We start from the raw sequence: 10,384 nt of genomic DNA, 5'->3' as shown, positions 1-10,384 counted from the left end.
TAAGTTTGGGGCTGAAGCTTTCCCATCACCTCTCCTGCCATACTCTGTCAGGAAGACAATGGACATCACCACCTTTTTGGTCACACTGTGTCTCTCTAAAACTATCATAAGACACAGGAACTCCCACCAGGGTGCAATGAACAACTTGTGGGTCTCGACGTTCACTCCAGGGATGAGCACAAGACCACTTCATTATTATGTGGTTTTACCTTAAATTAGTTACACCCTGACTGAGGAACTCTTAGCATCAAACTACTTTCAATGTCACTAAGGAACACCTGGATTTGGGGAATGTTACTTCTGGTTCCTAAGCTCTAGTTGTCTGTATGATTTTGTATCAACCCGACACTGTGGGACTAACAACCACAGACTGTGCTAGAACCAGAATGGATCAGGCAGAGATGCTTAGCATCCAGGCCCCTGTTCTGCTCAGAGTTTGTGCTCAGCTCCCCCTACAGTCCCCGTCACTGTGTTACTCAGGGCACAGTAGTACACAGCTGAATCTGAGGCTTTCACTGAGCCTTTCTCCAAGTGGAAGGCTTTCGATTCGCTGTCGTAGGTGGCTTCAAATCCTTTGTTGCTTCCCTTCTCCTTGCCCCTCAAGGCTTTCAGGAGGAGCTGTAGACCTTCACCGGGATACTGGACATACCAGAAAAGAGTAAGGGACCCTAATGCTGAATAAGTGCAGTTCACAGTCAGAGAAGCCTCTTCTAAGAGGGTCACTTGGCCTTCCATCTGAGTCACTGAGTCTCCACGGATTTGTCCTGAGGAAAGAGAAAGGAGATCTGTATCACCTTGGGCATAAAACTCATGGATAAATAATAGTTAAAAGTTTAACTGACACCATGGAAGAAAGAATTCAAATACTAAGAAGCATTGTATTTACCAAGCATTAAGAGTACCACAGTCACGAAGCCTGGAGAACACTTCATCTCTGGAGTGTCACCTAAATAATGCTCTTCATTCTTAACATGGAGAAGGTTGGAGTGACAGAGAAATGATCAGTGGAAGCCCACATTTCACACAGGAAATGTGATTGTGGTAGGAAGCTGCACCCCCTGGTGGACAGGGACTAAAATGCGTGCATGTTGGTCAGAATCCTCCCCAAGTCAGCCATCTGTTTCATCCCTGAAGTCATGAGGCACATGTCAGGCTTCAGGTGGCCCTTGGAAGTCTGAACAACAGCAATCCTGACTTATTAGGTCTGTTTTGTTCTTAAGACACTGCCTGATATGGAATTATTTAACACAGCATCCTGGGGCATTTCTGTGCCTGGGAGGGTAACAAACTTCTTAAAGCATCTTACTACAGTACTTCATATTCTCATGTATCCATGTGGACCAGCCCAAAAACCACTGACTGCCAGAAATGGGATTTGAGTTGAATATGGAGTAAGTAAGAGGGAGTCAAATCATTGGTGACTGATTCTGTGTTTTGGACACTTTAACCCAATATTTAGAACTGTGACTGTCATTTTTTTAGTATTCTTTAAATGTTTTCTAAATCAAACAAAAATAATGAACAAATGACCTTTAATTGAAATACTGTATTTACTTTTTTTAAACTATTAGCAATTGCTAGAAATACTATTTTTTTAAAGATTTTATTTATTTGACAGAGATCACAGAGAGGCAGGCAGAGAGAGAGGGGAAGCAGGCTCCCTGCTGAGCAGAGATTCCCGATGTGGGGCTCAATCCCAGGACCCTGGGATCGGGACCCGAGCCAAAGGTAGAGGCTTTAACACACTGAGCCACCGAGGTGCCCCTAGAAATGCTATTTTTAAATAAAAGTTTTCAAAAGAAGTCACACTATTTCTTAGTCACCATTTTAATAGTCAAATATAACTGATTTTCAGAATAATTAAAAAGTGAAAAATAGCAAATATGGGCAGAAGAAACATCATACATGGAGTCATTAAATCCATATAGAATCATCTGAAATTAAGTTTTCAATATTTTGTTGACTCTAACATCAGGTGACTAGTGTATATGAATTAAGCCAAAAATATTAGTGCTATACTCTTAGCAGGTTTAACCTCAAGGATGCTTTCTATTACCATCCATCTGTCACATTTTGTTGCCAAACGTTAATCAAATAATTTTCCCACAAGGTAAGAAATCAGGATTATCAGGAAAAAGTTCTAGAAAGGGACACATCTCCTGTAAAGTCCTGTAAACATTTATCTCTAAACACATAGATGGAAGCTTAGCCCAAGCTATATCCTGGAGGCCAGTCTCCAGAGATTCAGATCAGGGAGGTTCATGAGTCCAGAACCAACATGGAAACACTTTGCCAAATGCAGAGGGAAGTAAGAAATTCTGGCCTGGATACTGTTTGGGTTCATGTGTCCCTTCGCTTCCCCGCCACCTTCCAAATCACATTGTCAGTCCTGCCACGGAAGTATACTAGAAAGGAATTTAGGACAAACCCCTGCAAAATTGTATTCAGATATGCAGGGGAAATCCTAAGGAGGTTAGAATGATAATGGTTGAAAATAAACATGGGACAAAAGGATGGCTCAGCTGGTAGAGCTTCAAGCTCTTGGTTATGACTAGGGTCATGATCTCAGGATCAGAGTCCTGCATGGGCCTCTGCATTCATTCAGAGTCTGCTTTCTCTCTCTATGTCTCTCTCCAGTCTCTATCACTCTATCGTTCTCTCTAAAATAAATAAATAAATAAATAAAATCTTTTTTTAAAAAGGAAAATAAACAATATAGTACATGGATGCAGAAAGCCATCATCTGTAACTTTAGTTTTTTAAACAGTTTACTTTTTTTATTTGTCAGAGAGAGAGAGAAAGGGCACAAGCAGGGGGAGCAGGAGGCAGGGGGAGAAGCAGACTCACCGCTGAGCAAGGAGCCTCATGCAGGACTCAGTCCCTTGACCCTGGGATCATGACATGAGCCAAAAGCAGACACTTAACTGACTGAGCCACCCAGGCATCCCTATCCATAACTTTAGAAAAAACTTCAGGCCAATGAAAACCTACAGGAGAAATATTTTGCACTCTGTGTCACACGGAGGACGTGCTCGTCATTGAGGGAAGATACTGCATAGTAAATGTGGATACTTAATGGCTTTTATTAATGCATATTTTACATTAAAATAAACTGCACCAATTAGACAATTCTATATAATTTGACATTTGTATTTGTGAAGCACTCAAGATATTCGAGATAATGAACATATGCATCATCCCAAAAGTTTCCTCATGTCTCTTTGCAACCTCTCCCTCAATCCTCACCAACCCCACTTCCATTCCAGGGAACACTTCTGTCATGCTTTAGTCTGAATAATTTATAATTTTGAATTATGGAATTATATGTACTCTTTTATCTGGTACTTCACAATATAATTATTTAAAAATTCTTCCATAGTCATAACTATCAAGAGTTTGTTTCCTTCAGTTGCTGTGTAGTATCTTGTGCGCCTATAAAACAGTTGGTCTATCTACCTGTTGCTGGCCGTATGGAGTACTCCCAGCGGATTCTTACAAACAAAACTGCTATGAACATTTGCATATAATATTTTTTTATAGACCTATCCTTTCATTTCCCCTGGCCTATAGCTGGGAGTAGAATGGATGGATCACACGGAAGATGTACATTTGACTTTCTTAAACCAATTTGTTCTAGTAGTTTCTTTCATTCTGTTTTGTAGATTCCCTTGCATTTTCTGCTCAAATGTGCTTTCTGGTAATAAAGAGAAGTTCACTTCTTCCCTTCCAGACTGTATGGCTTTTGTTTCTTCTACTTGCCTTATTACATTGGCTTGGACCTCTACTTCAATATTAAATACAAGTGGCTGAGCCAAAACATTTGCCTTACTTCTGAAACTAAGGAAAAAGAGATTAAGCTTTCACCATCAAGTGTGACATCTGATGAAGATTTTTTGTTAAACCCTTTTTTAAGGTGAGGAAATTCCCTTCAATTTTGTGTAATTTGCTGGGAGTTTTAATCAGGAATGGATCTGAATTTTGTCAAATGCCTTTTCTGTACCTATTAAGATTATCCTCCTGGGGCACCTGGGTGGCTCAATTGGTCAAGCTACTGCCTTCGGCTCAGGTCATGATCCCGGAGTCCTGGGATCGAATCCTGCATCAGGTTCCCGGGTCCATGGAGATTCTGCTTTTCCCTCTGACATTCTCTGCTCTTATGCTCTCTCTCACTCTCTCTCTCTCAAGTAAATAAATAAAATCTCTAAAAAAAAAAAAAAGATTATCCTCCTAAATTGCTTATCTGCTACTTGTCAATCTCTCTGGGTATATTATTGATAAATTGTCACAACAAAATACTAATAATACTACTACTAATAAATTTACTGCTAATAATAAATTTACAATAATAAGTATACAAAAATGAAACAAAGCTCAAAAGTATCAAGAAAGTTCATGGCAAAGCTAATAGATTACAACACAGAGCTGGGATAGCAAAAGCCCGTTACTTCCTTTTGACAGTATAGATTGTCAAATTTCAGAGAAAGATAGCGGGTAGCAAAAGACTTCTTCCTAAGCCCTTGAAATATTTTAAGAGAGTCTTTTACAGGTTCTTTATTTATGCAAATGGAACTACTAAAAACAATTCAATAATTGCAAGTTTAGATCTTTTACCAAATGAGGAAAGAAATAATGGATACTCAGACTGCTATCCAGGAGCTGACCAGTGGGTAGTGGCTTCACCATTCCATCTGGACCAATTATACAGTGTGAAAGAAGCAACACACTGTAGCTAGAGTGACAAACTCCTCTAGGATTTTGTGATTCACCAATATAGTAGAGCTCCATTCATCACTAGTGATCACTCTGTTTTTCTGTTCCTTGAAACTTTTTTGTGATAATGCAGTCTAGAGTATAGTTTTTTCCAAATAACCAATATAAATGTGTCAAATCTTTAAAATAGAATTACCTTATGACCCAGCATTCCACTTCTGATATGTACTCAAAAATGGAAAGAATTTGGATATTTCCATAAATATTGAGATTTTTTGAATTCCAGTTTCTACCAAAAATTGAAAGCAACCCAAAAGTCCATCAACACGTAGAAAACATGGTGAAATAAAATGGTACATTATATGCACAGAAATATTGTTCAACCTTAAAAAGTAAAGAAATTCTGACACATGATGCAAGTGGATGCATCATGGGGGCAGTACATCAAATGAAATTTTGAAAAATGACCAATACTACATAATTCTTCTTCTATGAGAGCTAAAGATCTTCAGCTCAAGGAAGGAGAATGCAGAATAGTAGTTCCGAAGGAGTGGAGGAATGGAATAAAGGAGAGTTATTGTTTAATGAGTACAAATATTCAGTTTTTTAAGATGACAAGATTCTAGAAATGAAAGGTGCTGCTGATTGAATAACAATGTAAGTGTATTTCATAACCCTGAACTATAGACTCAAAATATTCTCAAGTGGTAAAAACGAATGTGAAAATGGTCAGATTCTATGATTAAAGAAACTTGAGGAGATACTTAAGATTTCTACTCTGCAAATCTGCCTTCCAAACAAATATAAGAGGGTGTTTGATGCAAGACCAATTATCAACCATCTATTACCATTCAATTTTAATGCCTTAGGTCATTGGAGTTAGAACTGGAAGGAAGAAAATGGAGGGAATGAAGATTTTGGAATGTGGAACATTGATCAAAAAGGATGGCTGGTAAATGTGCAAACTGATTCACCTGTTGGCAATAAAATGTGCTTTATTGTTTTTAAATATAGATGATTTTTAATAGCTTTTTCTTACATTATGTTAGTCACCATACAGTACATCATTAGTTTTTGATTTAGTGTTCCATGATCCATTGTGTGCGTGTAACACCCAGCGCTCGAGGTAATATGTGCTCTCCTTAATACCCATCACTGGGCTCACCCAACCCCCAATTCATCCCCTCTGAAACCCTCAGTTGTTTTCAAGAGTCCATAGTCTCTCATGGCTCGTCTTCCTCACTGATTCCCCATCCCCTTCATTTTTCCCTTTCTTCCCCTAATGTGCTCCATGCTATTCCTTATGTTCCACAAATAGGTCAAACCAAATGATAATTGACTTTTTCCATCTGACTTATTTCATTTACCATAATCTCCTCCAGTTCCATCCATGTCAATGCAAATGGTAGGTTTTCATTCTTTCTGATGGCTTAGTAATAATCCATTGAGTATTTAAGGACCGCATCTTCTTTATCCATTTGTCTGTTGAAGGTCATCTTGGCTCCCTCCACAGTTTTCCCTTTGTGGACATTGCTGCTATGAATATTGGGGTGCCTGTGGCCCGTCTTTTCACTACCTTTGTATCTTTTGGGGCAAATGCCTAGTAGTGCAACTGCTGGGTCGTAAGGTAGCTCTATTTTTAATTTCTTGAGGAACATCCACAATGTTTTCCAAAGTGGCCTCACCAACTTAAATTAAACAGAAGGGGGAGGGAGATGCTATAAGCGCTGGAACAAGGAAGGTGAAATAACAAAAAATGCCTTTGAAGAAAGGATGAAGTGAAGGGCAGGAGCTGACAAAGGGGCAAATTCACACTCTGTTCCTTCACAGTGTCCCCCTAGAGCCCCTAATTATGAGCATTTGTGGATAAGACTGGTGGAAAGCAGGTAGACCTCCTGTATGCAAACTGAGCACAAGCATCCTAGTGGTGTTAATAAGACAAAATGAAGAAAACTATGCTATAGAGCAGACTCCTTGGAAACTAAATGGGAGTACAATTGACTCACAGCAAACAAACCTAATTAAACTGCCACTAAATGGTATAAAACAGCATGATGTGCATATCTATACACATATGTGTGTATGTGTATAGATATACACATATGCATGATGTGTATACACACACACACACACACACACACACATGTAGATATATATATATCCAAGAAACATTTCATGGTCTATCTTACTCTAACAATGTCTGTAACATAATATATGCTCAATAATATTTTGAGCAATAATATAAGCTCAATAAATATTTACTGAACAAACTGATTTGAAAACTCCAACAACTAACACAAACTATTGCCGACTTTGAGCCAAACGTTTCTTAGCCAATTCTTTGGCTAAATCTTACTGCAAAATGACAAATTATTTATTGTGGTTACTCTAGTCTTCAATAAATAATTTCAGCACAAATTTTCAGGGATTAGGAACTGTTTTATGCATGATAACTCTTATCTAGAGTGGTATTTTCTTAGAATGAGTTTCTCCTTCTAAGCCTGCACCTGTGCCACTTCCTGTCTGGGATGACAATTGCCCCCCTTGGGCCTTACTGTAGGGAGATAAATCAACATGAGCCCTGTGGTTTGGGTGTACCTCCCCCATCACGACTCTCACAGTGGCCTCTCTCAGTGCACAGAAGTACACTGCAGAGTCCTCCAGCTGTGAAGCTGAGATGACAAGTTGGATGAAATTTCTTGTCTTCTGAAAATTCAGTGAGTAGCAACCTTTAGTGGCATTTTGCTGGTTAAGAATCCTGACGAATAAGGAGAATCGTTGCCCCCACTGCTGGGATGCTTGTACCACAAAAGACTATAACGTGGTTCACTGGTGTTATATGTGCATTCCAGAGTACAGTCCCCTTCTCCTGCACTAACATTGCTGGTTGGGCTTGAGTGACCTTCTGACCAATACTGGATCCTGAAGGGAAAATAACACAGAATCAGAGACTTCTGGAATACGTGATGTGGCACAAAGAACTTCTGTTTTACACACTGTCATCCCTCCTTCACAAGGTACGCACAAGATCCTGACTAAATCTCTGGATTTTAAGTCAGAGAGGAGACACATTCCCACAGGGACCATCCTTACCTAGCCACACAGAAGCCATGACCACCTGGAAAAGGTTGGAGAGCAACATGTTTGAGTTCTCCCACTTCTCCCACTAGAAGGAAAATGTCTTCTTCTTCTTCAACTTTGGGGCTCAGCACAGTGAGAAGAACCTGACTGGGTGAGGGGAGGATTGCTGGTTATGTGCTGCTGTGGCCCCAGATCAGGAAACAGGGGTTTCCTGGTATAGCAAGTTGTGTGGGTCCTGTCATAATTCTCTCCGTTCTAGCTGAGAGTCTCACTACCCCACATCGATTTGCATTAGGCAACTTCTTATTTAAATTCAGTTAGCCAACACATAGTACATCACTAGTTTCAGATATAGTGTTCAACAATTCATCAGTTGCATTCAGCACCCAGCAGGCATTAAGCAACTTTAACTAAAAACATTGCAACTGAAAATAAACATAAGTAAAATTTATATTGAAATGAGGATTGTGGATCGATGGTTTAGTGAACTGTGATATGTTTATTCATTGCATCTGTGATAAAAGTGGGTGGATGGCACTTACTGAAAATATGGCAGGTAGGGCTCGCTTTGGCAGCACATACACTAAAATTAGAATGAAACAGAAAAATCAGCATGACCCATGTGCAAGAATGACATGCAAATTCCTGAAGCATTCCATAATTTTAATGAACTGCTTGTAATTAATTGTGTAAACAATATAAAGTGTAAGAATTATGGAAAAAGGGTGTAAGAGTCATGTATGTTCACACTCTGTGATTTACTTAAGGTAGAAATAAATCACACTATGATAAGAAGGCAAAGAGTTTAGACCAATCACTGTAGCTCTTTCAATGTACCTATTGTTATGCCTGTGTTCCTCCTCACTACCTATTTCTGTTCAGATGCTGGAGCCAAAAGCAGAAAAATCTGATCATTCTCTGCTGAAGGGTTCAGCTGTAGCCCTCAGACAATAGATCCACTCACCAAGGTCTCCTTCTCATTGTTTTGTCTCCACAGCTCAGCTCAGCTCTGTTCAGAAAGTCCAGAATAGAGGGAGGAGTCAAGATGGCGGAGAAGTAGCAGGCTGAGACTACTTCAGCTAGCCGGAGATCAGCTAGATAGCTTATCTAAAGATTGCAAACACCTGAAAATCCATCGGCAGATCGAAGAGAAGAAGAGCAACAATTCTGGAAACAGAAAAACAACCACTTTCTGAAAGGTAGGACTGGCGGAGAAGTGAATCCAAAGCGACGGGAAGATAGACCCCGGGGGGAGGGGCCGGCTTCCGGCAAGCGGCGGAGCAACGGCGCACAAAATCAGGACTTTTAAAAGTCTGTTCCACTGAGGGACATCGCTCCAGAGGCTAAACCGGGGCGAAGCCCACGCGGGGTCAGCGTGGCCTCAGGTCCCGCAGGGTCACAGAAGGATCGGGGGTGTCTGAGTGTCGCAGAGCTTGCAGGTATTGGAACGGGAAAGCCGGCTACAGAGACAGAGCCGACAGTAAGCTCACAGCTCCGTGTTACCTTGAACCGGTCGCAGGCTCGGTGAGCTCGGAGCGCGGTCGGAGGTCAGGCAGACAGGAGTAACTGGGCGCTGTTCTCTGAGGGTGCACTGAGGAGTGGGGCCCCGGGCTCTCGGCTCCTCCGGGTCGGAGACCAGGAGGCTGCCATTTGTATTCCCGTCCTCCAGAACTCTACGGAAAGTGCTCAGGGAACAAAAGCTCCTGAAAGCAAACCTGAGCGGATTACTCACCACCGGCCCCTGATAAGGGCGGTGCAATTCCGCCTGGGGCAAAGACACTTGAGAATCACTACATAAGGCCCCTCCCCCAGAAGATCATCAAGAAATCCAGCCGAGACCAAGTTCACCTACCAAGGACTGCAGTTTCAATACCAAGGAGAGCAGCAGAATTCCAGAGGAGGAGAAAGCAAAGCACGGAACTCATGGCTTTTTCCCTGTGATTTTTTTTAGTCTTGCAGTTAATTTAATTATTTTTCTTTTTCATTTTTTGTTTTTTTCCTCACCTTCTGGTAAAATTTTTTTTTAACTTTTACCTTTTTCTTTTTTAACGTTTTTTAACCAGTTTATCTAATATATATATTTTTTCTTTTTTATATTTTTCTTATTTTTTTAATTCTTTTTTTTTCTTTTTTCTTTTTTTTTCTTTCTTCCTTTTTGAACCTCTTTTTATCCCCTTTCTCCCCCCTCACAATTAGGGATCTCTTCTAATTTGGTTAAAGCATATTTTTCTGGGGTTGTTGCCACCCTTTTAGTATTTTCCTTGCTCCTTCATATACTCTTATCTGGACAAAATGACAAGAAGGAAAAATTCAACACAAAAAAAAGAACAAGAGGCAGTACTGAAGGCTAGGGACCTAATCAATACAGACATTGGTAATATGTCAGATCTAGAGTTCAGAATGACAATTCTCAAGGTGCTAGCTGGGCTCGAAAAAGGCATGGAAGATATTAGAGAAACCCTCTCGAGAGATATAAAAGCCCTTTCTGGATAAATAAAAGAACTAAAATCTAACCAAGTTGAAATCAAAAAAGCTATTAATGAGGTGCAATCAAAAATGGAGGCTCTCACTGCTAGGATAAATGAGGCAGAAG

General features: G+C 40.3%; 1 non-coding gene across 1 annotated transcript; it reads left to right on the top strand.

Annotated features, from left to right (window-relative positions):
* Nucleotides 1-8,350: 8,350 nt before the first annotated feature.
* Nucleotides 8,351-8,456, top strand: LOC116592150. The gene has a single exon (XR_004286339.1). It is a non-coding gene; the product is annotated as a U6 spliceosomal RNA (small nuclear RNA).
* The last annotated feature ends 1,928 nt before the right edge of the window (nucleotides 8,457-10,384 follow it).

The sequence above is a fragment of the Mustela erminea genome, chromosome 5, assembly GCF_009829155.1.
Source record: "Mustela erminea isolate mMusErm1 chromosome 5, mMusErm1.Pri, whole genome shotgun sequence".
Classification (NCBI taxonomy): Eukaryota; Metazoa; Chordata; class Mammalia; order Carnivora; family Mustelidae; genus Mustela; species Mustela erminea.
This window is presented reverse-complemented; position numbering and strand designations above follow the sequence as displayed.